The following is an 8,134-nucleotide window of genomic DNA, read 5'->3' on the forward strand; positions in this document are numbered from 1 at the left end:
TTGCTTGCTATGGGTTTTGATTTTTTGGAGTTGGTGGCTTGGTGTCCCCATGGTGGACATGTGTCGAACGAGGGGTTTTCGGACGAAAAGAGGGGGAAATCGCCAAAAACTGACCAAACCACCATGGATTTGGGGCATGATTTGGCACCCTTGTGCACATTGTGATATGACACCTTGGTTTCTATGGGTTTTGATTTTTTGGAGTTGGTGGCATGGTGTCCCCATGGTGGACATGTGTTGAACGAGGGGTTTTCGGACGAAAAGAGGGGGAAATCGCCAAAAACTCACCAAACCACCATGGATTTGGGGCATGATTTGGCACCCTTCTGCACATTGTGAAATGACACCTTGGTTGCTATGGGTTTTGATTTTTTGGAGTTGGTGGCATGGTGTCCCCATGGTGGACATGTGTCGAACGAGGGGTTTTCGGACGAAAATTTGGGGAAATCGCCAAAAACTGACCAAACCACCATGGATTTGGGGCATGATTTGGCACCCTTGTGCACATTGTGATATGACACCTTGGTTGCTATGGGTTTTGATTTTTTGGAGTTGGTGGCTTGGTGTCCCCATGGTGGACATGTGTCGAACGAGGGGTTTTCGGACGAAAAGAGGGGGAAATTGCCAAAAACTCACCAAACCACCATGGATTTGGGGCATGATTTGGCACACTTGTGCACATTATGATATGACACCTTGCTTGCTATGGGTTTTGATTTTTTGGAGTTGGTGGCTTGGTGTCCCCATGGTGGACATGTGTCGAACGAGGGGTTTTCGGACGAAAAGAGGGGGAAATCGCCAAAAACTGACCAAACCACCATGGATTTGGGGCATGATTTGGCACCCTTGTGCACATTGTGATATGACACCTTGGTTGCTATGGGTTTTGATTTTTTGGAGTTGGTGGCATGGTGTCCCCATGGTGGACATGTGTCGAACGAGGGGTTTTCGGACGAAAAGAGGGGGAAATCGCCAAAAACTGACCAAACCACCATGGATTTGGGGCATGATTTGGCACCCTTGTGCACATTGTGATATGACACCTTGGTTGCTATGGGTTTTGATTTTTTTGAGTTGGTGGCTTGGTGTCCCCATGGTGGACATGTGTCGAACGAGGGGTTTTCGGACGAAAAGAGGGAAAAATCGCCAAAAACTCACCAAACCACCATGGATTTGGGGCATGATTTGGCACCCTTGTGCACATTGTGATATGAAACCTTGGTTGCTATGGGTTTTGATTTTTTGGAGTTGGTGGCATGGTGTCCCCATGGTGGACATGTGTCGAACGAGGGGTTTTCGGACGAAAAGAGGGGGAAATCGCCAAAAACTCACCAAACCACCATGGATTTGGGGCATGATTTGGCACACTTGTGCACATTGTGATATGACACCTTGCTTGCTATGGGTTTTGATTTTTTGGAGTTGGTGGCATGGTGTCCCCATGGTGGACATGTGTCGAACGAGGGGTTTTCGGACGAAAAGAGGGGGAAATCGCCAAAAACTCACCAAACCACCATGGATTTGGGGCATGATTTGGCACACTTGTGCACATTGTGATATGACACCTTGGTTGCTATGGGTTTTGATTTTTTGTATTTGGTGGCTTGGTGTCCCCATAGTGGACATGTGTCGAACGAGGGGTTTTCGGACGAAAAGAGGGGGAAATCGCCAAAAACTGACCAAACCACCATGGATTTGGGGCATTTAACGTCACCACATTACCCTACAACAGAAGTTTCACTTGGAAAAAGGTTTGACAACCTCTTAGTGCAATTAGGTCAACCTAGGTTTCACCAAACACTCAAACTTTCATATAAAATTGAAAATTTGTTGAAATCTTTCCAAACCTTGTGTATTGGCCAATGTGTGGCTAACACTTTCCATGGAAAATAACAAACTAGTAAAAAATTTGGCATAAGGGTGCATCAACATGTGGGTAATGATGCTAGCATGCTATCTTGGCAGTTTGGTTTGAAAATTTTCAAAAATTCATCCCCTAAACTCAAGAAGAGGCTATGTGTGATCACTAATTCGTATTTCAAATATTTTAGAGTTTTTAATACCCATACTGAAAATTCTGTGCCAGCCCATCCGTCATGCGTGGGACCCATGTCAAAGTAATGGGAAAGTGGACTGACTACATGCAGCAATCCACGTTTTCACACCCACGCGTCAGACAGAGGAACCCAAACGGCAGCACCTACTGTATATCCATCGGCCCCATCGTCTCTCCCACCCGCAACTTCTATTCCCCAATCTCTGGCGAAAAACCCTGCTTGCACCTCCACCAGCGCAACACCGACCTCCCCTTCCACCGAAGATCCCGAAGATGAAGCATGTTCGCGGAGACGAGCCGGAGGCGAGTGCGGTCATCAACGTCGACAGAGGCGACGGCGAGGGTCCGGTAGTAGTCGACGTCGCGGAGGCGGGATCTTCTTCTGGAACTGGAGCCGCTCTTCGCCGCGCCGTGACCGTGGAGGGCTCCGCCCAACCGGCCGTGGTCGCCGTCGCTGATGAGGCCAAGGGAGACGTCCTCGCTCCCGCGGCACAAGCAGATGACCAGGGCTTCGATCCGAATGACCCGTTCTACCGCCACTCCAGGCAGTACCGCGAGCTATATGGCCCCAGAGAGTGCGACGAGTTCGAAGAGGAGGCCTCCGACAACTGCAGCGAGGTACTCTACTATTCCGATCGATCCCCTGTTTTTCTTGATCTTCTTTTGTTCACCATAGGGTTTGCTCATAGGGTAGATTGATTTGCCCTGTCTGCGACTTCTTGTACAAATTGATGATTCTGGGGTTCTTGCTCATCTGATTTATGGTTTGTAGTTACTAGATCTGTAATATTTGATGCACATCTTGATTCAACTGTAATGATTCCTTTTGTGTGATGAATGATACCTGCTTAGTGTAACGCTCACTGCATTTCAAACTTAAATTCATCCGAATATGAATCATACCAGAGTGATTATGATTACAAGAATTATATTATAGGTACTATTAATTGATCTGATACATGGATTTTATAATCACCATTTGTCTTAAACTGGTGCTTATTTATACGATGAAACCATAGTGTGTACATCATTTTAATTTGGGGAACAAGTGAATTATCAGTTGCATGTAATTTATGACCATAATTTTTGTTCAATTCCTGCTTATTGACGTCATGAATCCATATTGTTTTATGAATCACTACATCTTCAGGGAACAAATGATTGATCCTTGATCCATGAAATTTATAATCACCATTTTCTCTTAAATTGGTGCTTACTTATAATACTGAAATAATGATTGGACTACCCATGAACAAGTTGTGACAACAGTTTAAATTGGTGGTTATTTATATTAGTGAAGTAATTATGTATGGTTGGATCTAGATCATAAATGTTGATTCTACATGATTAATTCTTAATAATGTTCATACAAAAATATTTAATGCTTCAATTGTATTTCAGTTAATTTCCTTCTCTCACTTCTTCTTTACTTTCAAAATCGCAGGAAGACTCTGAGGACGTTGACAGCAACAAGGAGGACCGGGACCGGAAGAGCCGCTTCGTTCTGAAGAAGCTGAAGACTGGCCAGATCCCTTTCCGTCGTAACGGAAAGCCACATTGCCCATTCTGCGGCAGGGTTTTCCCGAACGATCTCGTGTGTCTGATCCAGCACGCGACGGGAGTTGGAAAAGGTAGCAAGCAGAAGCACAATCCTGCTAGCAAGGCGAAGCACGCTGCCTTTGGCAAGTTCCTCAGGGACTACGTCAGGACTGGCCTCATCCCGCTCGTCGGTCCAGCTGTTGGCCCTCATGTTCTCCACTAAATTTAGTTTCTGTTTAGTTGTTCCCCTGGAGGTTCATGGTTAAACTATGTCATGTTTCAAAGACTATGTTCTACTTTTGTTATTTGGAACCTGGGCAATCATACCCAGTTGTTTAACTTCCAGCCTAGTGGGCTTGTTCTGTTTTTCCCAAGGCCCAGGGAAGTACATATTAATTTGCAAAAAATGAACAATTAAAATCAGTGAAAATTGAACTGGCAGTAGAAAAAATGCAGGACCAAATAGTCAATCGTAAAGTGTACCCCCTACATAATCCCACTATACAATCCCTTCACACAAGAGCGGCCAGGGTAGCGATATGACATAAACACACAATAGACTAAAACAATTATATCATATGATAAAGATTATATCATAGGATATCAACTGAAACTTCAATACCACCACGGCCGCCCTGGTTGAAAAGAATGAGAACAACATTCCCAGATTCAAAGTTATACTCCTTAGTAAACTCCAACCAGCAGGAATCGAACTTCATCCTTCCATCAGTAGTAGTGTAGTATGCACCCTGAGGGTGGTAGCCATAGTCATCAACAAAAAAACATGCCTCCCCGCTTTCAGAGATATTCAAGGACCTAACAACTTCCTTCGGTATACGCTGAATAATAAAAATTAAATTATATATGGGAAGGATATAAAGGATAACTAAGATTACATAAAGAAAAGGAGAATTATACCAGTCCATTGCCCTTCAAATCAGTATTCGTCAAGGTGTGCACAAAAACAACACCAAGACCAAGACCACGCTCACGGAGAAGTTGTTCCTTCTTCAATGTTTGAGCAGTAGTAAGCATAACACCTTTAGTGTGGACAAATGCAGTTGGAATTTCTGCATACAAATTTAAAATTAATAAAAGAATAAAAAAAGAGGAGATATAACATCAGTTATATTAAAAAAATGGGAAACACATGGTAAAGGATAAAACAGAATTACCATCGACACGATGCTTTTCAGTGCCATCAGGACCTACTGCAAAAATCCCAAACAGTTCAGGAGCACTATCAAACCCAAACATGATACAGTCACCAACTTTCAGGTCGTAGTCATGAAGAAATTTTTGGTATCCAGTACCAAAAACACGTGTCTTCGAACTGCCTTTCTTAACATGAAATTTGTACTTCACTTCATCCGATGTAACGACAAAAAAGATATTACCAACAAGGTTGTTGAACTGCCTCCTCACAAAACAAGGCACAGTCTGAAAAAACAGTAGAACAAAAATGCAGAAAATAAGGATATAGTCTAGAATCTGTCAACAAAAAAGATACATTCTAAAAAAGGATATATACCATAAAGTCATCAAATCTGCTTCCAAGATAACAACGAAATGAACTGAGAGGTCTCCCGCCTCTGCTGACAATGATTGCCCATCGAACCACAAACAACACAGTTCATCCTGTGTATATTTAGCAATTACCAAAGCTAGTAAAAAATACAGGTAGGTAGGGCATATTCATAGAAATCTATCCATAGATCTAAAACCATACACACATATATCCATAGATCTGAACAAACAAGATTATTCAGAGGACAAAAAGGATTTTCAACAAACAGAGAAAAAGGAGGTGAGGTGAAGTAGTGACATGTAAAAACATATTTTCCTACCTCTCAAAACAAACGAAAATCTTCAGAGAGAAAAAAGTTTTTCAGCACAAAAGAGACAGAAAGAAGATGAAGGAGACTTGCTTCACCGCATGAACAAGGGAGGGCAGAAGGTAAAACCAACCAGGGGCATTATAAATACAATAAGTAGTAGTAACTGCCTACAACCGCTATTTAATGAGGCTGTGGGGTAGATGGTGGTTGCTATCCTGTAAGTTCAAAAGTCAAACACAAAGTATCTCATGCAAAAATGGAGCCCACTGCTATTATGTAAACTCTGTCAATAAGTTCACAATGGCAAAACATCAGCACACTGAAAAATACATTGAATCATAAAGTTGCACTTCAAAATTATTTAAAACCATATGATTTACAACTTCAAATGTACAACAAAATGTTGACTACATGCCTTTGTTCGGACTATAGGTTAGGTCAGAACAATTATGGCATGTTAGTCATTTTTTCAACATACATAAAAAACAAATGCTCATTTGTCGACGAAGTGCACAATTATACCAAAGTAGGCATCACTTCAACACATCAAACTACACCAAACCTCATGAAAAATTTAAATTTGAATTTTCCACATGAATGTCACAACATTTACTCAGTCCCACTAGTTACTGATGATTTTACATTGAATTTAGCATTTATTATGAGTTTTACTCGTTTTCTGTCATTTTTTAATAAAAATATCAACAAACACCTAAAATTGTCAGAAAAATCTGAAACTCCTTAGGCACACATACCTACCCTTCATGACCACTCACAAAAATTTGCAGCTCAATCTGAGTATTTGAAGTGCAGCTTGCTTGAAAAAGAGCCCTTCACCGACATGATCGATTTGGGTCCACACATGGATCGACCCAACCAACATGAGGTTCCACAAGTGTTTTCAGACAAAATCTCACATGTGTGAACAATAACATGTATATGTGGTATGTGTTCTCACATATACCTCACATGCAAAAGGTTTTACAACTTCCGGGGTCGACGATTCGACCGTTATGCCGAAAATGCCCTCACTTGTGTAAATTCACATCAAACTACACCAAACCTCATGAAAAATTTTAATTTGAATTTTGCACATGAATGTCACAACATTTACTCAGTCCCACTAGTTACTGATGATTTTACATTGAATTTAGCATTTATTATGAGTTTTACTCGTTTTCTGTCATTTTTTAATTAAAATATACATGTACAGTTCCATTTTCAGAGTAATATTTTTTCTTTCACGGCAAAAACTTGTTCCCTCCAAATTGTAGTACGCCGGCTGCCAAAACGCCCAAATTTTTTGTTCCCTCCACTCCTCCCGCGCACCCCACCTATCAAATATTTTGCCCTCCCTTATATACGTCGTGCCTCTACCCCATGATTTACGAGCATCTTAACTACCCACCCCCCCGACCTCATCCTCTCGTGCTCACCCCGATCCGGTGTCTTCGCCGGACGTTCATCCATCTCGCATCTATCTCCCCGGCCGGTGGTCGCCATGGCCGGCAGTCGTCAAAACGTCGGGGGGAAGGAAAATCGCACACACACGCCGAAGAAGGCGCCCGGCTCGAAGAAACGCCAAGGTAAATCTGTCGGTGATCGGCTTGTTGTTGTGTTTTTCGGATGGTTAGATCGAGAGATCGGTTTTACATGTCTACCACGCCCGTTTGACCTATATCTAGATCTTGCATATTTGATAGATCCAATCCCGACATCATACGTATAGGGTTTATCGTTTTTATTGCAGAGACAATCATGCCGTGCTATACAATCTTTGCCATCCCGTCTTTGTACAATCTTTTGCATAGACAATTGTTTGCCGAAACACTTAACTGAACTAATTCCAGCCGTTGCCGAAAACAGCTGACGAGCTACAGTGAACAACGACATTGCTTCAGACTTTTATTCCTCAGTTTCAGAGGGAAGCAGAGTTTGATCTAGAACAATTGTTTGCTGTTTTCTATGGAACTAGTTAGTTTGCACGTGCAATGCATGTCTTCACAATGTAATGAAGTTTTTTTAATCATGTACTTTGTTTCATCAGTCTATTTATTTCCACAATTTTTGTTTATCCATGTCTTTCAAAAGTCAAAAATCAAATTTGAGCACATATCTGAACTTCTATCAGCACAAATCTGAACTTCTATCAGCACATATCTGAACTTCTATCAGCACATATCTGAACTTCTATCGGTATAGGACTGAACTACCGATACCTCATTACGTGCATACCAAGCCCGCCAAGCAACCAGAAGGGTAGTATCCACCATGTGAGGTGGTAGTTGTCCAATAACAGACTGAAACCAGCTATCAACAGACATGCATAATTCAGTGTGCGAGGGGAGTCTCATGTGTCAATTATTTGTTACGAGTAGATATCTAAAAGCACATGATGTCCCTTAGCCTGGCATATGCCCCCTCTTATGTTTTGTTCGCCGACATCATACGTAGACTCTTATGTTTTCAATCATTTGCTGCTGTACAATATTTTGCAAAGACAATTATTTGCTGTTTTCTATGGAATTGGCCCCCTCTTATGTTTTGTTCACGCTCCGCTCTTCCGATTATTTCAGCGGAGACACAAAACCCCGTCAAGCCGGCATATGAGCTTGCCAAGGAGAAACAAATGCAAGAAAATGTAGTACGCATGGAAAAAAAATTCGCTGAAAGATATGGACCTGCCCACAAATTTCAGAAA

This window comes from Lolium perenne, chromosome 7, assembly GCF_019359855.2.
Source record: "Lolium perenne isolate Kyuss_39 chromosome 7, Kyuss_2.0, whole genome shotgun sequence".
Lineage (NCBI taxonomy): Eukaryota > Viridiplantae > Streptophyta > Magnoliopsida > Poales > Poaceae > Lolium > Lolium perenne.